At 41.7% G+C, this 26,092-nt stretch overlaps 1 protein-coding gene across 1 annotated transcript in view; it reads left to right on the top strand.

Moving 5' to 3' along the window:
• Window positions 1-26,092, top strand: part of Csgalnact1 (chondroitin sulfate N-acetylgalactosaminyltransferase 1) — a 332,858-nt gene that overhangs the window by 70,611 nt on the left and 236,155 nt on the right. Inside the window, exon 2 of the mRNA XM_059244472.1 lies at window positions 11,202-11,316. The gene's annotated coding sequence lies outside the window, so the exon portion shown is untranslated. The remainder of the gene's footprint in view (window positions 1-11,201; window positions 11,317-26,092) is intronic.

Genomic DNA, 26,092 nt, shown 5'->3' with positions numbered 1-26,092 from the left:
GTAGTTGCTGAATTAATAGCAATAGGGGTATAGAGTTGTAACTTCCATGATTGATCTGGCTGTGACCAGCTTGTCTTCCCTTAGGGAGAGGGGATTAAAGCTCCACCTAAGCTCCATGTGACAAGTGTGTCCACCTGAACTGAGCACAGCATGCAGAACATAGTAGTCTACTTCTGCTCTACATGTAGGCTTGACAGACATTCCCTCTAATGAGTCAGACACACTTCTGTGGACAGTCAAGTCAGTCCAATGTACCTCCCTGGAGTACTGGATCTTGAGCAAGCAACACACACACAAAAGATGGTTACAAGTTACTTGCAGCAGCAGCTTCCCCTGTTATTTCTGAGACTGGTGATCTCCCTTGATCCTCTGGAGTGCTACCTCTGGGGATAAAGTGATGGTCATCTTTGCCTATGCAAAATGGTGCCAGAGGAGGCAAAGATTAGTTCCATCCCTTATTCTCAAAGGCATCCTGACCAAGATAGACAACTTCATACTTCATAGTTGTCTCTAGGCTGCCACTTGTCTCCAGCTTTCTCTTGGGTCCTTTTTGTCTGGTCATCTTTGTCAGCTTCCTGGGTGAGTGCAAAGCTAAGTACTGACTTTCCCACTTCCCATTAACCAAGATTGGTGCCCTGGTGATCAAGAGTGAGCTGTGCTCTTGCCTTTGCTGTGTGGCATTCCTGGAAGGTCTGCATCTCTGTAAGTTTTAGGCCTGTGGCACACACACACAGGGTATGAATGGCCATGCTAACTTTGATGAAGGTGCATGGGTGGACCTTATTACCAAGTATTACCAAATAGCCGCAGTGCAGTCAGGTGAGTTGCTCCGGGTCACCTGGCTGTTAACGGGGAAGGCAGAGCTTTAAAGCCTGTGCCTCCTGCCTCTAAAACCTCCTTCCTTTCCTGCTGATCTGTGTGTCAAGTCAGCCTATCGTGAAATACCCTCTCAGAGGTGTGACACCCACCACATCCAGAGTCTCTGCAGAGAAGGGCTGCAGAGGACCAGTGGCGCTGTGTGCCTCTGCAGATGGTTCTGAGCTGTTAGAGCCACAGGTAACTCATTCCCAGTTCCATGGCTTGAAGATCCTTGTCTCACACCTCTATCGGGACCACACTGAGCTCAGCAATAATGATGGTACCCAACTTACAATTGTAGTGTTTTGACTTAACAGCAGTGTGAAAGCAGTACACATCTGCTAGACAGTGTACTGCAAATGGTTTGATTTTGGCCTTTTCTCTGATTAGTAATACGTGTTCTTTCCTGTGATGCTCGACTGCTAGATGCTCTTCTTAGCATGTTTACATATGTTATCTTAACTTCAAGCCTACTCAACTCTGCCCTGCTCTGCCTTACCCTACCCTACCCCACCCCATCCTGCCCTTTCTTTCATTCACATTTTGAGAGTCTCATTATGTTTCCCAGGCTAGTTTTAAACTTATAATCCTCCTGCCTAAGCTCCAAGAGTGCTAGGATTATAGGCTTGTATTACGATGACTAGAACTTGAATTCAAAGCTTGTGCTCTGAGTTGTCACACTAAGTACATGCTATTATTTGCTATATATGATGTTATTATATATGATTACATGCAGAATTATTTAATGAACACTTACTGAGGCTTCCTTCTGACTATGTTCCTTCTCGTCAGGTAAGTTGTACACAAAACATATAGTGTTATAGTTGAATATGTAGGGGGAGGGATGGAACCAGTTTGTGGGCCATGAAGTGTAGGCAAATTGGCTTCTCAAACAAACAAACAAGGCCAAACCACACAAACATGAGGGATTGGCAGAGTTCTCAGGGAGTAATAGCACTCGCCATGTAAGCCTGATGATCTAAGTTTGATCTCTAGCTGCAGAACCACAGTAGAGGAGAGAACTCACTCTGAAAAGTTCTCTGGCCTACATGCATGTGCCCATGACATATACATACCCACAATCACACACATACACGTGTACACACACACACACACACACACACACACACACACACACACTAAAACTTAAAAAAAAGACACAAATATGAAACTAGATATTAAGTGAAGAGAAATCCAAACCATATCAAGGGTTTGAAGAAATTCTTGACGTTTGGAGATTTGGTGCCTTCTTTTTCTTCTGAGAGCTTTCTTAGGTAGTTAGTTACCAGCATAACTGATATAGCAGGCTTTCAGACAAGAACCTGGCTTTCCCTCTCTTTTCAGAAGCCTAAACATTCAGAGGGCCCGTTGCAAGTGGATGGCCTTGCTTTAAGCTTCTCCAGCCTCTAAGAGGAGGGAGCCAACAGCTGGAGTCTGCAGGGGACAGACGTGGGGTCTAGGGTGAAGCGAGATGCCCTGGGATTATGGAGAACCACTTCCTGACATTTTCCTCTCCTAATGTTATTTCTTGCCCTGGGTTTGTTAGAGCTACAGTTAACTACAGTATAATCTTGTAAATAGAGTAGTGATTTCTACTATAAGATTTTTTTTTTTTGCTTTAACTAGCTGATCCAATGCCATTTGTTAACCCACCCAGATTTCTCCATTAATTTGAAATTATTTCTTGGATTTGATTCTGTTTTTAATTCTGTCCCACTGATCTTCCCGTCTATTGCTGAGCCATTATCCAATCAGTGCACTTTTACGTGTGCGTTTTTGCTTGGGTTGTTTGTTTGTTTGTTTGTTCTAGTTTCTGAGACAGTACCTCATTCTGTAGCTAGGTTACCTAGAACCCATTGTGGAGCTCAGGCTGGCCTTGAACTCATGCTTGAACCTTCCAAGTGCTGGGATTATAAGCACACACCACCATGCTCAGCTCAATCACTGAACTTTATTATATATTTTTACATGTGATGGGAGCCGGCCTCTCTCTGGATAGTTTTTCCTTTTTTCTTTCGAAAAAAGTCTTAATTTTTTTCTCAAATTTACTAATCAGAAGCTCATAAGGCTGATTTTTTTTCAAGTTCTAGAAAGGAAATTCTATTGGGATTTAATTGGCTTGATATCCATTCTTGATGAAATGTAAATACTTAATTTATAAAGATCTGAAATCTGTATAGTATTGTTACGTCTTCAGAAATATGGTGTGCCTCTACAATCTATTTTTGTTGGCTGTTCAGCATACTCTTTTGGTCTCCTTGTCAAAATTTTTATGTTCAACTTCATGCAGTTACTTTTGTGTTCGTTATGAAAGGCATCATATACATTTCCTCCCTAATCTTTTCTAACTGAATCTGCTTAAGTATATAGAAATGATCTATTTATACATACATGCAGAGATGTACATATGTGCATATTGCAGTACTGGATTAAATTCAGGGCCATGCACATGCTAGGCAAGTTCTCTACTTCTGAACTATTGGCCCTAGAAAGACTACTTTTGAAAGAATTTAGTATCTTCCCCAACCAAATACTTTTGGTATTTGACCACAATCAGACCCTTTTACCTTTTCCTTCCCTTTTGAAACCCATTTTTGAAGTGGTTTCTGGAAATAAAATATTGATACTATAAGAACTGGATGTTGTCAATGGACTTGGCCATTCCTGGTAGAGTTTCTCATCACAATGATTGTGATTCAGAGAAAGCAGGGTAAACCAAGGTAGGGATGCACAGGCTGCAAAAATTGTTATTGAAAGCCAAAGTGTGAATCATAGAGCACAAATGTGTCTATGGCGTAGATCTGACTCTGTAACGTGATCTCTCATTGAATTTGATAGCTGCTTATCAGGGATGTCTTAGGGGATGCTGTCTTCATGGGAGACTAACTAAGTTTCACTGTATGACATTCATAGGCAAGCTCATGAGCGGGGCATTTCCTTGAGGTTTGTATGTTTGCCTGGCAGCCTTCTACTGTGGACATGGGAGGCCCTCCTGCATCCATCTGCAGAGCAGGCTTGTGCTTATCCCTACCTGTGTTTTCAGAAAAGACTGCTTAAACCACATCCCCACTGGGGACAGAGCGGCATGTCTTGGGCTCAGCTGCCACACTCAGGCTTTGTTGTGATGTGTCCTTGAATCGCACAGAAAAACTGAATCTGCATCTGTGACTTATCCAAGGCCCAGGCTTCTCTTGCTTGAATATGGTTTTACATTTCAGTAGTGTGATCTGTGGGTTCTCAGCTCCAGGTGTCTTAATGAGTACTTCTGTGAACTCTTGGACCAGCACACTAAGGAGGGCTCAGAAGGGTGATCCCAGGTCTGAGGTGGTGAGAGCAGTATTCTTCTGGATCTCCTGTATGGTTGTGGAACACAAACATTATTCCCAGTTGGTATAATATTGCTCAGTACTGGTTGACAGTTTGTTTCTAGTTAAGAAGAGTCTTTGGAGAGGGAAGAATGTTAGTTTGAGAATCCATTACCAACTTTCTGATTCCTTTCTTGGCATACTACTCAGAGATGGGACCACCCCTAACACTTACTGACCCTGGAACTATGCCATATGTCTGTATAACCATTCTCAAGTTACATCAAGCAATGTGCAAATCAGGTTCTATAAGTCTATCTTTATAAACACCTTCCTAATGACCTGGGAAGCCAAGTTCAAATTTAGATTCACCAGCCTCCTTCATTTGCTTATTCAAAATCTCTCTCTCCCTCCCTCCCTCCCTCTCTCTCTCTCTCTCTCTCTCTCTCTCTCTCTCTCTCTCTCTCTCTCTCTCCATGCATGTGTGTGGGGGAGGGGGGTATGTATACATATCTGTGAACATAGGTCCCCAGTTTACGTACATATGATTCCAAATGGCTCCCCTTTCCAACCCAATGATGTGGTTTAGGCCTCAAGGAATTGGCAGGTGCTGTAACAAGTATCAGGGAGGGTAATGTGGCCTAGAAAATGGAGTGGAATCTGCTGGGCTCATCCTGAAAGCTCTGTACATAGATATGGTATAGCTGGAGGAGGTATCAATGGGACCCATGTTGCCTGTTGCCTAGAGCATGGGCATAGCCTCTTGGCCAACCTAAGATATACAGATTAGTGTCTCTATGTGAGTGGAGAGAGCAGGTGTGAGGTTGGAGCTGTGTCTGGGAGGTGAGAAGCTAAAAGTAGTGAGGTCCATCACTCCAGACGTGAGAATGGTGGAATGTGCCAAACTGATTTTAGGAACAAACTTTCATGGTTCTGGATTTGGGCTATGTACTGACAAATTTATCGCTTATCTCATGTAGGCCGAGAGGATGCATCCTACATCTTTCCTTTTCCCCTCTCATCTCTGTCTCTCCTGGGCCCCTCATGCCTCCTGCAATGCTGATCCAGTGGTGACAGAGTGCTGCTGTGATGGAAGGCCTGGGGAGCACCAAGGGCAGAGGGCCCCCCTTCCTCTCTGCACATCTATTGTCCTCTGCTCTGACCTTCTGCTCCAGGCAATCCCATCTTTTTACTCAGTTTCCATTCTCATTTGCTGGACTTCCCTTGCCTGAGAGTTTCTTTCTTCAACTGCCCTGGCATGGGCAGTAGAGGTCTTTACAGGGAGGTGGGGGATGCTTGCCTCGTTAGGTCATTGCCATATCTGGATCCTTTAATGGTAGAAAGAATTCTGTGGGTTCACATGGAAACTATCTCTAACAACACTTTCCCTGGAGAAGGCGCATGTCTAGTTTCAAATACCTGATTTATGAGCGAGCTTTGGAAGAAAACGCGCTTGCCGTGGTGCCGGTGCTTTTAGACTGTTTTAGCATCTGTGAGGGTGCTCGGCATACTCGGGTTTCACAGCTGCACTATGTCTCCTTTGAGTTGGAGACGCCTGTTCCAGCTCCAAACACCTGAGATTTTAGTTCACCTCTCTCAGTTTTACAGGTTAGGAAACAAAGATCAGAAAACACAGAACGTCAAACAGAATCATCTTGGGCACCGGCTTTCCAACCCCATCGTGCCCCTCGTTATTACCATCAGACTCCAAGGCTGCCATTTGGGTCTCTTGAAGGGTCTGCGTGAGGCCCTGTTTGTGGGTCAATAGCACAGAGAGGTGGGGAGGGGGCAGGAAGGCCTGAACTGCACACAGGGGTGCCCAGGGCTGATGCTGGGCTCGTCTGTGTGTGAGGGTGGAGGGTGAAGGGTGGGGAAGTGGCATCGGAAACAGCTTCTTGAGTTTAAATGTGGCCTGTGGGCCATTTGATGAGTCATGCCATTCTTGTCAGTATATTAAAATGAGATTCATCTGTCTATGGAGTGAAATTACTACAATTTTTTTTATAGCTTTGCAGCACTTTTGCATATATGCCTGTTGTGGAATATTTGTTTAACTAGGCAAAGATGTGTTACATTTGTTTATGTTGCAGAGTATTAACTATGTGAGGGTGTGTTATGTTCGTTTGTGCTGCATTTGTTTAATTATGTAAAGTTATGATGCATTTGTTTCACCTTGCCTGCTTAAAGCACCTGATTGGTCTAATAAAAAGCTGAACGGCCAATAGCTAGGCAGGAGAGGGATAGGCGGGGCTGGCGGGCAGAGAGAATAAGTAAGAGGAGGAATCTGGGCTTGAGAGAAGAGAAGGAGGAGGAGAGAACAAGGGAGAAAGAGAGGGACATGCCTGGGGCCTGAAGTCAGGCAGCTGCAAGCCAGCCAGACATGTGGAGCAGAGAAAGTAAGATACACAGAAAGAAAGGTAAAAGACAAAATGTAGATGAAGAGAAGCAGGTAAAGGAATAAGAGCTAGTGGGACAAGCATAAGATAAGGCTGAGCATTCACAACTAATAAAATTCTCCTTGTCATGATTTGGGAGCTGGTTGGTGGTCCAAAAGAAAGTCTGCTCCATATATCATTACCGGGAATGACAACATCCATTCCTCTGAGCTTTGTGGAATCATTTCCCATGCTTCCAATTGGATAACATCTATGTGGTTGTTTCCTCCTCTGTAAACAGGGATAATGAGAAGGCCTATTTAATCCTTTTCTCGGGATCACATGACAGTAGAAATGGAAGATGTCCAGCTCTAGACTGGCCCCTAACAGGCAGGCATCCCTTACCCTGTGGCTTCTATCAGTGTTGAAGCTCTTATTGTAATCAGCGCTTCCTGCTCACTGCCGGGAGTCTATCTCCGCTCCCTCACAGGCTTCCTTGACTCCCTGGAACCTCCTCAAGCATTTGGTGGTATTTGCTGCTGTCCCAGAGGAATGTGTATCATGTTCTGAAGTTCTTTTCTTCATGGGGCAAGAAGTATAGAAGTTTTTCTTTTTTCATTTGTCACAGTATAAGACACAGCTGTGATACTTCCCTGTTGCCATGGAATCCTATCATCAGGCTTTTATCTTGATGTATCTTTTGATAGTAGAAGGATCTTCCTTGACCTCACTTACTCTCTCCATTGAGTGCCTTATTGGTGTCTACTTCCTCCAGACATAACCAGTAACTGCTTAGCCGTGAGCATGAGATGAGGTCAAGCTTTACAGAGGGGGCTGCCTACCCTTCTTAAGCATTTGCTGAGCTAGGGCCAGAGATGGTTAGAAAAACTTTCTGTTTTTACAGAGGACCTGGGTTCAGTTCTCAGCACCCACATGACCACTTACAACCATCCATAACTCCAGTTCCAGGGGATTCAGGGTCCTCTTCTGGCTTCAGTGGGCATCAGGCACACATGTGGTACATATACATACATGCTGGCAAAACATTCATACGCATAAAATAAATTAAGTGGAATCTAAAAATAAATAAAAACACTTACTGAAATGAAATTCTTTCTTAGACAATTTGAATATTTTGGTCATCTGTAAGTTTTAACATTCCATACAAAGGAATCCTACCTAATTCCCATCAGTTGGCAAGGCCCCAATGCTGAAGAAAACATCTACATAACTCATTGACCATTAGGATGTAGAGTTGGTGCCTGCATAGAGCCTTCGTTTCTATGTTTTAAAATCTATGGTACACAAAGGTACTCTGCATGCTACCAAAAGAGAAATTTATACACCAAACCAGTTATAAACCCTTTGATCTACAGTAGTGTCCCGCCTGCAAGATATGCTAGGGCAATGGTGGCACAAAGCTTGTGGGAATCACCAACCAATATCTGAGCTCACTTAAGGCCCACTCCATGAGATGGAACCCATATCCACCTGACACTGCTTGGTTGACCAAGCACCTGAGACTAGATAGCCCAGGGACCTAAGGTAAAACCAAATACGACTGGTCAAACAATCAAAACAAAACAAAAACAAGAAAAATGTAGTAATAAAGTGACTCCTAATGACATTCTGCCATACTCATAGATCAGTGCTGGTTCAGCCATCATCAGAGATGCTTCCTCCTGAAGCAGATGGCAACAAATGACTTGGAGCCAGACAAAATACAGAGAGTGAGAGACCTCAGAACACATAGCCCTAAATAGGATATCTCCATCAAATCCCTCCTCTCAGAGCTCGGGGAAGCCCATGGAAAAGGAGGCAGAAAAAGTGTAAGAGTCAGAGGGGGTGAGGACACCAAGGAAACAAGGCCGTCTAAATCAACATGAACAAAGCTCATAGGAAATCAGAGAAACCGAGGCAGCATGCATGGGACCTGCATGGCTCTGCACCAGGACCTCTGTGTATATTTTATGGCTTCCAGTTCAGTGTTTTTATGGGATTCCTGAGTGTGCAAACAAGTGGGTCTCTGATTCTTGTGCCTTTTCTTTTTTCCTCCCTTTGGTTTGTTTTTTCCAATTCTGATGTATTAGTTTTTTGTTTTATCTTATTTCATTTCACTATTGGTCCCTTAGAAGCCTGCTTGTTTTCTAAGGGGAGACAGGAAGGGAGTGGTTCTGGATGGGACAGGAGGTTGGGGGTGCTGGGAGGAGAAACCATAATCAGAATATATTATAAAAATCTATTTTCAATAAAAGTAAAAAAGAAAAATGCCGTCAGTTTCTGTGCCATCATTTTCCAGCCTAAACACGGCCACACTCTGTGACTTCCTCCTTAAACTGCCGCATCTCACCACCCTCCATGTTAGCTGGTGGCCTTGCTTTTTACTTCACAGATGAAGAGAAAACATTCTGAAGACTCCAGTCTGTCCAGGGAACGCTAACTCACAACCCATCCGTATCCTTCTTGCCAGACACCGATTTTCTTCTTGCCATCTTTTCTCCCCCCTCTCTCAGCCCACCCCATCCCGCTCGGTCCTCTCCCTTTACACAGATCCCTCTTACCTTTCCACCATTGCTTTTCATGGTTTTATGGATCAGTCTCTTCAGAATACACAAATAACTTTCATCTTCAAAAATATATCTTGAAACATAATTCCATTTGAGTGAAACCTCCATTTTCTTTCCTGAGTTTCTAGTCAAAATCATGGGGAGGAAGATGATCCTGCGAACACTCACCATATTGTTCTGGTAGCTTCAAAGTCGATACTTTCTGTTTAGACTTTTCCCCAGAACTCAGCATCTTCTGCATGTTGAATATGTGTTTCAACTTTCTGTGTCCAAAGATGAATTCTATTTTGTTTTTTTTCCCAGCTCTTGCGATGTGCGCCTGGCTGGCTTACCTGGTTCTCCCTTTGTGGTCCAGGCTGGTCTCAAATGCCCAGCTGTTCTCTTGTCTACCAAGGGCTAAGATTATAGGCATGCACCACCATGCCTGCCATCCAGGGATAAAAGCTTATTTCTTGACTTTTACTCCCACTCATGGTGTGTTAGTTATTTTTTCCCATCGCTGTCAAATATTTGACAAAAGCAACTTAGGGATGAGGAGTTTATTTGGGCTTACAGTTTGAGGGTACAGTCCATCATGATAAGAAGTTGTGGTGACAGGAATCCAAGGGAGCAGGTCACATTGCATCTACACCCCCCAAAGAAGCAATAGATGAATGCTGTGCCCAGATCCTTCCTTTACATTCAGTCTGGGACTCCAGGTCATGGAATGGTACCACCCACATTTAGGTTGGGTCTTCCCACCTCAGTAAACCCAGTCTTGAAATTTCTTCACAGACATACCTATAGGATTGTCTCCTAGGTGATTCAAGATCTTGTCAAGTTGACAATCAATTTTAACTATGACACATGGTCTTTTCCCATCTTAGTAATGGGCCCTGCCATTCCTCCATTGTTTAGGACTGGAAACTAGGAGTTATCTATGACTTTTCTCTTTACCTTACATTTCACTTCCAATCCACTAGCAAATCTTGGTTGTTTTTTCAAAATATGTATCTAAAATGTGTATTTGACACACTGTCATTTTCTTTTACTCACAGAGCCGTAATTGCTCCTACCTGCCCCCTGCTTCCAGTCTTCCCCTCAGTCTGTTCTTCCCTCTGCAATCAAATCACATCAAACTTTATTTAGCCCTCTCCCCTGCTGATGACTTCTCTTCCTGTGTAGAGAGGTGAAGTTGCCACAGTGCCTTGTAGTGTTGTCGGAGATCTCTAACCATCCCTGTTCCCACATCACTCCATTTCTCATCTTCCTCATTTGACTCTGGTCATAGCGCTGTAGCCATTCTTTGGCTCTTTGATTGTGTCGCGGCAGGTTTTTGTCCTTGCTGTTCCCCTAACTGTTTCTAAGGACGTTCTGCCAGCTGTCTGTAGGGCTGTCCCTTTGACATGTCTCCTGATCTCTGCTCAAACATCTCCACAGAGACCCTCCCTCTCCCTTACTCCCTTTCTTCTCTTACTTGTCAGTATTCATAGCACTCATGGAACTTGCATTGTATACGTTTGTCTGCCTCCTGTTATTAACTCTTTGATAATAAGCTATTTGAGTTTCTTTCTTCAACACTATATTTAGGGTTCCTAGAATAGCACCTAGTATAGAATAGACTGTACATACTTGGTGAATGAATGACCTGAAAGACAAATGATATAATCTTAACCAAAAGGACAATGGTGCAGTTATTTCTAATCTTTTCCAAAACACTGTATTTTAGGAGGGGTGAAGAAATGAATAATAACAGGTGCCCTTGGGATTATCACCATAGGTCTGCCTCTGTGGTCCCTGATATGAGCACCCTACTTGAAGGAGATGAGTTCATTTCCGGCTCCTACATACTTTAACTTGGTTGTTTGGGTCCTATAAGACCATTTCTAAGGATAGATTTGAAAATTAAAGATGAGAATACCCAACTTTCATTCTTGTGTCCCATAGTACATCTTGAAGGAGGTTAGGGTAAAGCAGTTCTGAAGTCAGTAAGGACCACACTGTCCATAATGAGGATGCTCACTGTCATTTTCTCTTAATCACGGAGCCATAACTGTTCCTATCTGTCCTTTTCTCTCAGAGATTCTTTCTAATGCTGTCTGTTTTATTGTGAACAGGTCCCTTGAGCACGAATGGCAAATTGAAGAGTTGTCATGTGAGAAACTCTAAACAATTGTTTCTGTGGCTGGAATCATCAAATCTTCCACTTCATTGCCTCTGGAGCATAACCAGGTTGGTGGTGAGGATTTTGTCTTCATGATTTTTCTCATAGGTATGACAAAGTACCTGACAATTTAAAGGAGGAAGCGTTTATTTCAGCTCACAGTCTGAGGGTACAGTCCACCAGGACAGCAAAGTAATGGCAGCTAGTCACTTTGTATCCACAATCAGGAGACAGTGAGAAAGGAACCCCACACTTTCCCTTTTATTCCAGCCAGGCCCCCAGCCTGTGGTATGGTGCAACTCATACTGATGATGGGTCTTTCCACCTCAATGAATGCAATCTAGAAACTACCGCTGAGACACATTTAAGAGTTTGTTTCCATGGTGATTCTAATCCTATCCAGATGGCAATCAATATTAATCATCATAGATTTAGTAGATACACAGCTAAAAGACTTAAACCCAGATACCCAGTGTGGACTCTCAAACTTACATCATCTTGTAGCTAAGTCCATTTGCAGTGAGTGTATGAATTGACCAACTGAATCATCCATAGAAAGGACAGTTGGCCTCCCAGGGTCGCCTTCTCTGTACGTGAAGAGTCAGGAGGATGTTTGCTTCCTGCCTCTCCTAAGGCTGCATTGTAGAGGAAGAAATAGTTTCAGAAGGCTTTTACTTCCAGTTAGCACTGGACTGGAGGGTTCTGACGATGTTAGAAGCATGAAAGGCAGTGCTTACCACTCAACGTCTCCTATTGCCTCCACAGAGAAGCTATTATTATTCAGTAGCATGTGCCCATAATGAACCATCTTATATGACAAATAAATGCTGTATTCTGTTGACATTTTTCTTTTTATTTTTGGAGTATAGACTTCTCTCATTTGCCAAGCTTTGTACGAGTCTTATTTAGGCTTTTTCTTTCTTTTTTTCTTTTTTCTTTTTGGCAGTATAACTTGTTTCTTTTAAAAATAAGAAGTTTAATAATGCTATGACTAGAATGTAAGATGCCTAGTTTATAAACTATTAAAATCTATTTTTCTTTTAGATTTCAAGACCAAAGCATTATGTAATTGTCACTTTCACATGACTAGGAAGAGGGATGATAATGAAAGTGTTTCCTGTATTGTCTCTACAGGCTACTTAGCATTTACTCAGATATTCATAGTATTCTTTAGCTGCACAGATTGCATGGTGGTTTCCGTATCTTAAGGCATTAAGAGATGCATTGCCACCTTATAAAGAAGGTGCTAAATATGTCTGAGATCTGACTCACCCTCTTCATAGAAGGAAGCTTCAGTGGGAGGAAATGTTTCCAGGCATCTCTAAAGCTGGATGGAAGGCAGCATTCTTCATGAACGCCCTGTAATTTTTTTGTTATTTATTAACCCAGTGGGTAGGCATGGTTTATTCCTCTTCGTACCAGTCTGTGTGCTACGCAGGCACTTAGGGTAGACTTCTCTACTATAAGGAGTATTTCTGCTACGTAAAGAAGCTGATGGTAGAGCAATGGGGAAGCCAGAGCACTTCTGTGGAGGCTGATGAAAAGATTGTCATGTGTGGGTGGTTGAAAACCTTCACAGGAGAGAGAGAGAGAGAAAGGAGTCCGAATTGGAGCTCATTTAAGAAACTTCTGACTTGTGTATTAAAGTATTGATATACGTAACTCCATGCTCCCAAGTTTGTATTAGCTCACATCTATACTTTTCTCATTACACACACACACACAACACACACACACACACACACACACACACACACACACACACACGCTCTCAAAAATAAGAAAAATCTAATTGCCTTGTAGAGCAGAACAGTTAAATAATATTGTGTGCTTATGAAATGGAATTCTTCAGAGTCATTAAAAATCATATTGTAAAATAATATTTAATGATTTGGAGATATGATTACCGTATTTTAAGTGCAAAATAAAAAGTATGACACAGAAATAAGACACCAGTTTGTTAATGTTGTGCTCTCAGTTTGTGTCACTGAATACGGTAATAATCTGTGCTTGTCCTTCCCGCTGTTCCTGCACCCCCAGTGCGCCTGTCCTGCCTGGCCCTTCAGCTTCCTGCAGTATCTACCATGTTCTAACAAGCTGCCAAGTTCACTGGTTTCTACCAATTTTTACCATCTTTATCTCCTGATGGAATATAAATTATTAGAGGCAGAAGTTTATATATTTTGTTCACAGTGACTCCCCAAAGCTAAGGACAGTCAATGTCCTATACATAGCAGCTAGAATAAATATTGATGAGCAAACTCACAGAGGAAATGTGGTTAAAGTAAAATATGATTGGCTATACTTTCATTTTTTTGAATTTTACATTTTCCTATGATAGGCATTTTTTTGTCTGTAATTAGAGGGGAGGAAGGCTACACATGAATTCTTCATATAGACCTAAAGAGGTCGTTTTTGGAAAATGTCTGAATGTATGCTTAAAGATGGCAGAGTCAAATCCTTGGATGCAGAGAAAGCTTAGTACCTATTGTGTCAGGTCTGGGTTCTGGGCTTGTCTAGCCACCTGGTCTTAAATCTACCTCTGTTTTCTCTCTCCACTGCCTCCATCATCTCCCTCTCCTGTGCCCACGTGCTGGTCCTTGGACCCTCTGCTGAGGTCTGCCCCTAAACCTTTGTCCATGCCTTCTCCTTCCTAGGTTTTTGTTGTTGTTATACTATCATTTCACTTTCTGCATTTTCTTCGAATGTTAGTTTGTATCCTGCTCTTTTTTTTTTATGACTTTCTGTGCTGATTCTTGCTTCATCAATTTTTGAAGTTCCCTGGCAGCTGTGGAGTATGCCAGACCCTCGGAGTGATGCCTCCAGCTGTAAGGCAACCATGTTTATCACCGCGTTAGCTAAAGAGGCCAAAAATCTGCCACCAGTGGAATCTGGCTCCATCTATTTTAAGCCAGAAACCAACCATAGAAACACTTAGACCACATATGCTTTTCTTGTCTCATGTGTTACTTTTTATTTTTTTTCCCTCGGTGAGCACATGACAAGCTGTTTAAGAAAAAGCTTTCTATTTTGTACTTTCCTTTTCTTCAGGAGTGCGGAAGCCCTTCTGGTCTCAGAGTTACTTCCATGTGTTTTAGTTAGTGGATACTTGGATTCCCATATAGAAAATAGACGTTGTTTCTGACCTTTCTCAGATTGCATTAGAGTAGTTTAGGGGGACTTGAGTGCCTTTGGAGACTGTATATATATATATATATATATATATATATATATATATATATATAATATCAGATTCTTATTAATATTTTAAACACTAATAAACTAAAGTGAAATATTCAAGATCAAACTTGGTTGCTACAACCTCCTTTTAAAATTGTATCATTTTGTTCAGAGATATAGATTGATTTTGAGGAAGAAGGATATTACATAACAGAGTTCTCAATTCAATAAGGGCTTATTGAGATTCTGCTGTTTATTACTGCAGCAGGCAGTGAAGGAAATTGTAGAGATCAGCTAAAAATGGTCCACGAACAATACAAGCAAGAAAGATCTATTGTTGAATATTTCAAAGAGGAAGAGATTACTCAGGTAAGCGTGCGTGGATGTTGTGATAAAGACAGAATTATGAAAAGGTTAGTAGACGTAGGCTGTAGACTGGAGGAAACAAAGGATTCCACATGTGGATGAGGAAATCAAGAGAGGAGGGGAAAAGGGCATTCATGGGAGGCGGCCAGTTGCTCATGGGCAGGACTTCAGGGAACAGGCAGATGAGGCAGAGGGAGATGAGATGGAAAGGCAAGTTTCCTAGTGTCATCTCTTGCTGTGATGAAATGCCTTGATCAAAAGCAACTTAGGGGAGAAGGGGTTTATTTTATCTCACAATTCCAGGCTGTATGCCATCACTTTAGAGGAGTCACAGCTGCAGGTGCTGGAAATATCACATCATATAATGTCACCAGCAGAGAGAATGCGTGCACACATACCAAGTACTCAGAGTGTAGATGCAACCAACCTTCTTATTAAATAAGAGACACAGAACCAATGCAAAGAAGAAAGCCAAGAGGTCAGAGCTAAGAGCTAAAACCTTACCCTTCCTCCTGCAGTGGTCCTACCTCTCCGAACTCACTACCCCTGTGTTAATGTCTTTATATAGTGTTCCTGTTCTGCCTTCTCATTGGTTGTAAACCCAACCACATGACCGCCTCATCACGGCCTGTCTGTATAGGCCTCCAGGTTTTCCTTGCTTGGTATTGAGATTAAAGGCATGTGTGTCCAATAATGGCTGTATCCCTGAACACACAGAGACTTACCCAGCTCTGCATACCAAGTGCTGGGATTACAAGTATACACCACCACTGCCCTGCTTTCCTATGGCTTGCTAATAGCTCTGACCCCCAGGCAACTTTATTTATTAACATACAAATAACATTTTAATACAAATAAAATATCACCATATTTCCCCTTTTCTATTTTAATAAAAAGGAAAAAAGAAAAAGCTTATAACTAACATAAGAAAAACTATATACAAAAGTACAATAACTATATACAATATATACAAGTAATAAATACCTAAACAATGTCTAGTTCATTTGTATTTGACAAATTCAGAGAAAATAATTCCATTATCTATTCTATTGTATCTAATTCACTTTCTATCCTAATTAATCGTCAACTATAACTAACTAATCTTCAACTCCCTCAGAGACCCAAGAAGGAAATAGTATTAGCTAACAAAAAAAAATAAAAACAGGAAGTATATGCAAGCAACTTCCAAAAACTTGTGAGTTGACAGAAACAGCCAGCTGCCTGGACAATTATCTGAGGTTTCTCCACAGTGTTGGGGCATCCTCTTCAGCCTATAGGCTTAGTGTATCTGACAGACTCATTTGTGAAGTAGAATGTACACAAGGTCAACAGTTCAACCTCACATTGGGTGAGAGCAGTCTATATACCAGAAATACCTGAATTCCACTAGTTTCATGTCATGATTCAGGATTTTAAATTCTGGAAATTGTTGATGTTTTTTTAATTCAGCTGTCCATTCTTCTTGGCTATGTGTGTATGTGGCTTCATTTCAGCATCCCGTTCTTCTCCATATCCCTCTATTAAATGCCATTCTTCTGTTAAGAGGTGTGAGCTTAATTACTCTTCAAGAATAACTGTTTCAGCTACCTCCCCATTGCACATCAGAAGCCATCGGCCCACTGCCTGTTCAGCTGCCTTCGAAGAAAAGGGCACTGTACCTTTCCCGGATTACGAAGGCCACTTCAGGGATGGTGCCATATTGTCCTGGCCTCAGAAGATGCCTTTTGATAAAGCCATAACCACACTTGTTTTGACAAGAATCAGTAGTCCTTTGTTTCGTGTCTTGTCTGTCCTGTTCGTCAGCAGTTGATTCGAGGATACTTTGTTGTCCAGTGGCTAACTTTTGCTACAATGAAAGTTAACTCCAATTACAGTTTTTTCAATGCCCATATTTTTTCTGAAGTAGATTGGTACTGTCAGGAGCCGACATGTCTCATAGTCATAACAAAAAAGAAAAATTTTCTAAGTTATTAAAACATTTTAAATGCCATATTCTGTAGATCTCTGAAGGGTTTGAAGATAACCTGTCTATCTAAAATATATCTACTCAATCTTGAAAACATACCTAATATAACTACAAGTTCTATTATAATGTCTAACTACTAACTTTCATTTCTTTATATCCTAATAGTTGGTAATAACAACATTCAAGGATTAGAAAATTGCATTACATTGTTAAATGAACGGTACAATTAGAAATATACATATAGCATTTTCTAATAATATCAATTTCAATATATATAATTTGTATACAATATAAAACAATCCAATCCAATGTAAAGTATTTACATTTTTTTTTTTTTTTTTTTTTTTTTAGAGCATGAGACTCTTAATCTCAGGGTCGTGGGTTCAAGCCCCACGTTGGGCGCCAAATGTAGATGCAACCAACCTTCTTATTAAATAAGAGACACAGAACCAATGCAAAGAAGAAAGCCAAGAGGTCAGAGCTAAGAGCTAAAACCTTACCCTTCCTCCTGCAGTGGTCCTACCTCTCCGAACTCACTACCCCTGTGTTAATGTCTTTATATAGTGTTCCTGTTCTGCCTTCTCATTGGTTGTAAACCCAACCACATGACCACCTCGTCACGGCCTGTCTGTATAGGCCTCCAGGTTTTCCTTGCTTGGTATTGAGATTAAAGGCATGTGTGTCCAATAATGGCTGTATCCCTGAACACACAGAGACTTACCCAGCTCTGCATACCAAGTGCTGGGATTACAAGTATACACCACCACTGCCCTGCTTTCCTATGGCTTGCTAATAGCTCTGACCCCCAGGCAACTTTATTTATTAACATACAAATAACATTTTAATACAAATAAAATATCACCATATTAGAGTCTTTTCTACTCTTGTACAATACAGTGCCCCAAGCCTGGGATAGCACTGCTCAGAGTTGGCTGGGTCTTCCCACATCAGTTAAGGAAATCAAGACAATCCCTCGCAGATATTCCCACAAGCCAAGTGATCTGGATAGTCCTTCATCAAGACTCTCTTTGGAAGCAATTCCAAGTTGTGTCAAGTTGACAAAACTAACCACTTCAACAGGATTAGGAAGCAGATGGAAGGAGGGCTTTCAGGCTGAGGAAGCACCTCTATGTTCAGCCTCGTAAGGGACCTTTGTAGGTTCAACACCAGAAATGAGGTTTGAAAGAGAAGGTTTACAGCTTTCATTGTGTTTGACAAAGCAGCTAGAGGCTCAGCATTGTTGGTGTTTCAGACAGTGTCTTTCACCTCATAATTCAATTATTAAAGGAAGACCCAAAACCCGAGGGGAAGAGCTGTTCATATTCAGCATTATAAGGCTTCTCCCTGCCTTCTGTGATCCTGATAACACAGTCATACTACAACCTGGATCCACAAATTTACTCAAATGACTATTAAGAAAACAGGAGTTAATTTTAAATGGCTGTTTTATCAAAGCTATATAGTAAGAAATCAAAATGCTTCTAATAAGAGTTGTGGAATCTGGATGCTAAAAAACCCACTACAGCTGGGACTATGTGGTGATTTCAGAATGGTGTCAATATGATCAATAGAATATAGATGTTCAGCCAGTGTTCTGATATGGACACTACTTTAGTGTATTTCTTTGTGCCCAAGTTGTTTCAGAAGCAATAAATAGTCATCTATACCATTTTGAAATGTATTGATGAAAGTCTAAACATGGTTACTGGAAGAATATAAATTAGGTTTATATTATTATTATTATTATTATTATTATTATTATTATTATTATAGTTTTCATAGTATTTCAGTAGGGTATTCCTGTCAAAGGTTACTTATAATAATTTTATTATTTCAAGTAGATTAGCCACTTAGATGTGTTGAACTAAGTCTCTAAATTTGGTTTTATTCATGAAGTCATGTGTCAGTTAAAATTTTCTTGTATTATTTAAATTTTGAACTTACTCATTACCTTTTTTAAAATTCTATTTTAAAAAAGTGTATTTTAGAATATTTAGTGGTATATTTAGAAAAATAATTAGAGGACTCATGTCAAATGTTTGATGATTATCTTTCTAGAAGTGTGTGTGCATGTGTACATGTGTACTGTGTGTGTGTGTATGTGTGTGTATCTGAGATGGGGACTGAGTGAGTAGAAAAACAGGCTGAGATGTGACTGACCCTATCTTAGGGTAGTTCTAGAGAAGAGGTGACATTGAAGGACTGGAGGAAGGGTGACTTCCTACTACTTTACAAACCTTTAGAAGAGAAGCTGGACCAGCAGTGGCCCAATGGGTAAGAAGTTATTGCTTCCAAGCCTGATGACCTGAGTTCAATCCCCAGAACCTATGCGGTGGAAGGACATAACCAATTTCTGCAAGTTCTCCTCTGACCCCCGCATGAGAACTTTGCTATACACAAATAAATACGTAAATAAATAAATATAATAAAAATGAATGGTGGCTTTTTACCATGCCATGTTTGTATTTTTAAAGAAAATAGAAAAGTGTACTTGTCCAAACCGCTTTTCCTCATGTAGGTTAGCATGTGCACACCCCGGTTAGTTTTTCCTCTCTTACAGTGCTTCCAGCTTCCATTTCTAATATTTGAAATTTAAAATTTTTTCCTTCAACTTTACTAGTTCCATTTTCAGAGATTTTCACTCTGATCCACACTTTAATTACATTTGTTTTAAATATTTAGTTGGAGAAAAGTCCCATGATCACTCATAGATTTTAATACTTTTTTCACATGTTTTGTTGAATGTTTGAATTCATGCCCATGCTTAATGCTCCTGTAATGAAAATATATGGATGGAATAATCTTCCATTCCATGCTCTGTTCTGTGAGTTATCGTGATTTATGGCCCATGATTTTCACATTCTGTCTGATGAGGCAGTAAATGATCTTTTCAGCTCTTTGAAAGTGCTCCCCACTCGAGGGGCAGACATTAGGTTTTGAGTTTCAAATACCTTTTCCTTACTGTCATTTAGTGGTGGTGCTGCCTGAAGGGCCTTGACCCCTTGCTGTATCAATCATACATGGCTCAAGGGAGGTGTCACAGACAGAAGTCTTTCACTGTCGTTCATTATTGCTCTCGCATTGTGTCAATCAAAAGTTAAATCACCCCATTCATAGTATTCTGAAGTAGGCTAGAAATTAGCACACTTTGGAAAGAACGTTTTGGCAAATGGAGTGAAAGGCTGAGTGGAACAGGGAGAAGCAGAAGAAATTTTGATGTTTTTCATGGAAACTGGGGCATGTTATTTAACTTTTCTGGGGTTCTCTTCCCGTGCTGTGAGGTAAAGGTACTTTTCATCCCCACCTGGTCCCCAGCTTTGCCATTCTGTGGCTGCTGACATCTGGTGGCGGGGGTGGTGGGGCTTTGAGCTGTGGAGAGTCCTAGGCATCTTCACAGCCTCCAGCTTGGAGACATGGTTGCATGTCTCTCAGAGGGCACCAAGCACTTCCCAGTATTTGCAGGGACAAAGGACTGAATTTTAAAGGCATCGGAGTTATACTTATGAAACAACTTGAAGTAACTCTGAAAGGAGTTAAAATAACCTAGATATGGACTGCCACACAAGAGCTGTCATGAAAAAAATACCTAAAGTGGAATCTTCAACCAGTAAGATGAAAAGTGAAGAAATATAAGGTCCTGGAAATTTCTAGAATGTGGTTTTATGAGCATGAGTGCTATTGACCTTGTCCTGGGGAGAGGGTAAGATATGGGGAAGTTGAAGTCTTGTGTTTGATTGGACAGTTCTTTCTACCTGGAAATTATTCATTATCACCAATGTAACAAATCCACTGCTTTATGTGATAAGTTGAACTGGTGCATTTGGGACCATCCATGTCTTCTGTGGGGAGAACAAAGGCTGCGTCTTCTTAGGTTCCTGGTTCACTCTTGGTTCTGGTGGCATATGGAATTCTGTGCTAGACTGTGGTTCTACCCCTAGGTTGTAGCTCATTTGTGAAGTCTGGAAGACACTAGACTCAGGCAGGGGGATTTCAACATTGGCCATGAGAAAAGAACAAATGTCTACTCAAAGTCTGAGCATCTTTGAGACGTTTACCTTTCCTTGTTCCTGTCTGTTGAGTTTTTTCTTCTATTTGTTGTCTTAGGAAGCAAACTGTTTATAAACATACATCTTATAAGCAGTTAAAACACTATATTAAAAGCGTGAAAGAACCATTTTGTTTTTAAAAGCTCAATTCAGCAGTGAGTATTTTACAAATAAATTTGCCTTTTATTTCCACAAATCTTCAAATTGATCCATCAAGGTGATTTGAAGCAGAATAGAAACGCTATTTCTTTATCTAGGAATTCCATAAAAGACAGTGATATCTTCATTCTGCTCTTAGATTTACAGCTCTGAAAAACGTTTTCAGTGTAAAATGGCAGTGGGAGTTACTTTTGGGGTAAGCAGATGAGTTTCAAGAACGACTGGGATAAAATAGCTTCATTTCTGAGAACCTAGATTGAGCCATTGTGCAGGTACCTGGCAGGGTCCAGCCTGTGACCTGGCAGTGACTTCTTTGGCCAGCTAGGAGTAGTCCTTGAGATGAGAACTGGGAGTCTCAAGAGTGAGTAGTATCATTTCTTGTCTTGTATACAAAGCGATATTGCCCATCATTTAACATTGCCAGGATCTGCTCAAATCTGAGCCTGAAAATGATGTTTAGGACCATTGTCAGAATCAGACAGAGAGAGCTGATCCATGGAAGGAAGAAAAGGAGGACTAAGAGCAGGAGAAGGATGTGGAAGGAGGGAGAGGCAAAGGAGAAGGAAAGAAAAGAGGAGGAGGAGGAGGAGGAGGAGGAGGAGGAGGAGGAGGAGGAGGAGCTTTGTGTCTGGTGCTCAATCAGTTCTCATATCTCAGATTCCTTACTCAAGGACTAAAACCTTTCACACAATAAAAATACAGCAACACACACACAGACACAGACACACACATACACAGACACTCACATACATATGTACACATACAGAGACACACACTTGCACACACACAGACACAGACACACAGACACACAGACACACACACAGACACAGACACACACACACATACACAGACACTCACATACATATGTACACATACAGAGACACACACTTGCACACACACAGACACACACACACATACACAGACACTCACATACATATGTACACATACAGAGACACACACTTGCACACACACACAGACACACACACACACACACACACACACACACACACACTTCCTCCCAAGGCTTCAGATAACACACAGGTTCCCTACCTTCCTCTGACTCCAGCTGGGAACCAGGCATCATCCTTTGATCCAGGTTAGAGCTGCGGAAGCTCAGGGGAGTGTGGCAACCCCAGCCACACAATGCCTGCTGTGCCAAGAAAGCTTTCGCATTCTTCAGGACTCTCTCTCCCCAGCCTGCGGAAGTGTGCACTGTGCCATTTGGAAGGGAGTTCAACATAGGAACCGCTCACTTGAGGGATAAAAAAAAAATTAGGATGTTTAGTAATCAACTGTTTTAAAATTTAAGATTTTCTCTGAATATATTTACTTGTAATGAGTGATTTTCGGTAATTTTTGTTTTTAAGATTTTTAAAGATGGGAGAATTAAAGGAAAAAAAAAAACCACCCAAAGGAAACAGTTTTTATAGCATCTTGTCCTTAAACTACATCAGAAAATAAGACGTTTTATTACTAGTTTTTAAAATTAGCATATAAAGTGATGGATTTCATTACAACATTTGCATATATTCTTTGTTCCTGTCCATTACCCCTGCTCTCCTCCCCTGCTCTCCACCCCCTCCCTCTGGTCCCCTCCTCCTTCAATGACCCCTTTGCTTTGATGTCATACGTATTCTATTACTCCCCCACCTTTATAGCCCTCCCCCCCACTTTCATGTCTCACGCCCCCCATATATATATATATATATATATTTATAAAGCACAAGCTCTAGGATCCCCACCCGAGGAAGTGTGTGAAACTGTTCTCTGGAGTCTGGCTGAGTTAACATAATGATTTCCAGGTCCATTCACTTTTCTGCAAATGTCATGATGTCATTTTCTTCATAGCTTAACAAAATTCCACTGTGCATGTGTACCACATTTTCTTTATCTATTTATGTGTTGATAGACCTCCTGGCAGGTTCCATTTCTTACCTATTGTGAAGAGTTTTGTAATAAACATAGATGTGCAAGTACTCTGTGGTAGGTCTGAAAACTTCTTTGGGTATTTATCCAGCAGTAGTGAGCTGGGACATGTGGTAGTTTCAGTTGAAGTTTTTAAAGAAACCTCTATACTAATTTCCACACTTGGTGGAAATTACACCAGTTTATACCCCGACTAGCAATGGGTAAGGGTTTTTCTTTTCTATCAGCTTTGCCAGCATTGGTTGAGATTCACTAGGAGATGAACATAACCTATAGTAAGTGCTGGCCTCATCTTAAGCCATGGAGGCTAGAAAACAAAATCTGTCTTCAGGATGCCGTTCTCTTTTGAAGGTGCTGACGTGGCTGTGGGGAGGGCTGTAGGGAGGGTACTGCGATGAGTCACGGGAACCTTAACAGGCTCAGAAAGCACATCCCTTTGTTCTGTGCTTCCCTTTCCAGGCATCTGTAGGACTGGGATGTTTTTCCTTTCCTCACAGTACATGTGCCCAACACAAGAGTTTCTGCCCCTGGGGTCACCAAATTCTCTCTTGGGAGTGGTCATGTGGTAGGGGGGGAATGACATTAATTGGGTGGGGGTGGCATGGTAGCTTCCTCACTCCACATAAATCACCTCGTCAGCTCCCATTTGCTCCCAGTGGACGGCAATGGAGCCAAAGGAGAACATTGCTAGTGTTGGCCGTTGTCACTGAAGGGTGGTAACCAAACAATGGGCTCCAGATGTGTTTATTGCACGTACTTCAGCGGCCACCTGCAAAGGCAGCTGCTTTCCTTTTCACTTATGGTTTCCTATCAGGAAGCAGGAACTCAGAGCTCACTAGTAGGCTTCCTCTCTGAGGGCAGTATTGTCCGGAGCAGTCCTAGCTGTCAACTGTTGAGGATGATGTGAACCTTTTAACCTCGGTGTCACACCTGCCATGCGGCTTTGACCTCTAAATCAGCAAGAACACAAAGGCCAGGAGGTGGTGCTGCAATTGTTTTGGTTGATGAATCTCAGCAAAGAGCTGGGGTTGGGGAGAATGGGGAAAGGTCATTTTAAAGTAACAGTAGAAAGGAGGTTGATACTATGGGGGACAACCTCAAAACAACTAACCTCTACTCCTAGAAGAGTGAAAGTTAGGGAGAGGAGTGAGGACTTATTTACTAGACCTTAAAAGATCAGGATGGAGTTAATTATGAAGAGACATATCCCACCAAGAGGCCCAGAGCTGGCCTATGAATGTTGAAGAGGGTCAAGACACGGCCGTGAGTTTATTTGTGAGTGACAGATGCATGACTCCTGGAAGAGGCATGGATGCACCTCTCAGTTTCATAGAAAGTGGTTGCCAGATAGTTTCTCTTGCTAACAGAATCGTCCATGTGTTTATCACATTAGTTTTATAGAGTGTAACATGAGAACAGAGCACGAACATCCCTAGACTCCTTACAGTTCAGGCTGTATGTGGCTGTAGCATCCCTAGAGCTATCTGAAAGGTTGTTTGGAAAGTCCTAACTGAAGCATGAGCCATGGTCCTGGCCCTTCCACATATACTATCAGTCTGCTGCATTCCTTAGATGCCAGGCAGATTTCCACTTTCAGTTTTTCTTTTCACTTTATAAATAACTTTTTTTTTGGTGCTTCATGGCAAGCATGCAGGAGACTTTTGCAGCATTTTATTGAGATTCTGGGCTGGGTGGTAGCTATCAGGAGGGACCTTCCACTCAGTGACTCATCTTCATACTCTCTGAGCAGAGCCTTTACCGGCTCTCTAGGCACTACAAGGCCAGTGGAATGAGACTCCGTGACCTCCAGCTCTTGATTAGCAGAGTGACATGTGTTCCCTCCCTGGGAAATGAAGACCTTGCGCCATGTTGTGGGGAAGCACCCCGCTCTTTTCCTGCATGCAGAAGGGAGAGTTTTCTTCTGGGAAAATAACACATGGATGTCTCTGGGCTCCTACTTCTCATCTCCATTGCCACTCCAGGTGACACTGAGTATAAAGGGAGGACACAGTTGCCTTTAGCTACCTAGAGCCCATCATGAGCAAGAGGAGGGCCTTCCTTCAATACCTACTATGCCCTGTATGCTGACATATCAATTAATTCAGAATGTCAGGCATTTTAGGTATACTGAAACCAGGAGATTCTGGTTTGGGGTTCGGTGACCCCTCTACAATCAGATGGCAACCGGGAAGTGTTGGCTTTTCCCACAGTTTTGAAAGATTGTAATCTTCAGGAGGATGTGGCACCGTGGTATTATATAAAGATTATGCAGCTGAACCCTCCTTCTGCCTCTCATCAGCAGTAATGGAAGGCTATAATTATCCCCAATTTACAGATGAAGAAATTGAGGCTTAAGGGAGATTGAGTAATTTGCCTGCAGGTTCCATAGTTAATAGCTAGGTCTGTAACTCCAGTTTATCTGGTGCCCAGACTAGATAGACTCTTAGATCTGCTGAATCTTCTCATCTTTATACTCTGTTTCTCTTTGGCCCCACAGCAGGATGTATTGGATAATACAGTAGGTCCTTTAAAGATGTCTGTATGGAATTATGGGTAGGAAGATGAAATTCAGAGATCAGCAGATTGACCAGTTCCTAAGCCATCACCTGGCTATCCCAGCTGTAAGATGTAATGTCTTGTGACTCAATTTCTCCATCTATAGCAGAGGTACAATAACAGTGCCTACCCTAGAGTTAGTTGTTAAAACATTCGATGAAGTTCTACATAGAATGCAGTTAGAATGAATCAAGTTTTTGATTAACATTCAATAAATGTGAGCTATTATTGTTATTTTTTTAACCATAGTTTGCTGTCATCTCAGGCAAGAGACTAGGTAAGCACTTTGTGGATGGTAAGAAACACAACTCTGTCCCCTTCTGAACATGCAGTATTGGAAGGTCATACGCTCCTGGTGTCATGGCCAGGAAGACCATTCTCCAAGCAGCATGTTAAGCAGGTGCCCTGATGCCCTCAAGTCACCCACAATAGGAGAAGCTGAAGGACCTGCCAGTTTTCAGCCCACAACTAAGTCATAGATTAGCTTGGTGTGTGTGTGTGTGTGATACTCTTAACATGAAAAGGGAAAATTATCCTTAAAACCAATACCCAATTTTGTTGAAAAAGACCTTTATGGTAATTTATAACATCCAGGAAGATTTTGTTCAAATATTTTCAGAGTCATTACCAGTACAGTGATACAAG

This window comes from Peromyscus eremicus, chromosome 17, assembly GCF_949786415.1.
Source record: "Peromyscus eremicus chromosome 17, PerEre_H2_v1, whole genome shotgun sequence".
Classification (NCBI taxonomy): Eukaryota; Metazoa; Chordata; class Mammalia; order Rodentia; family Cricetidae; genus Peromyscus; species Peromyscus eremicus.
The sequence above is the reverse complement of the archived record's forward strand: the minus strand, read 5'-3'. Positions and strand labels throughout refer to the sequence as shown.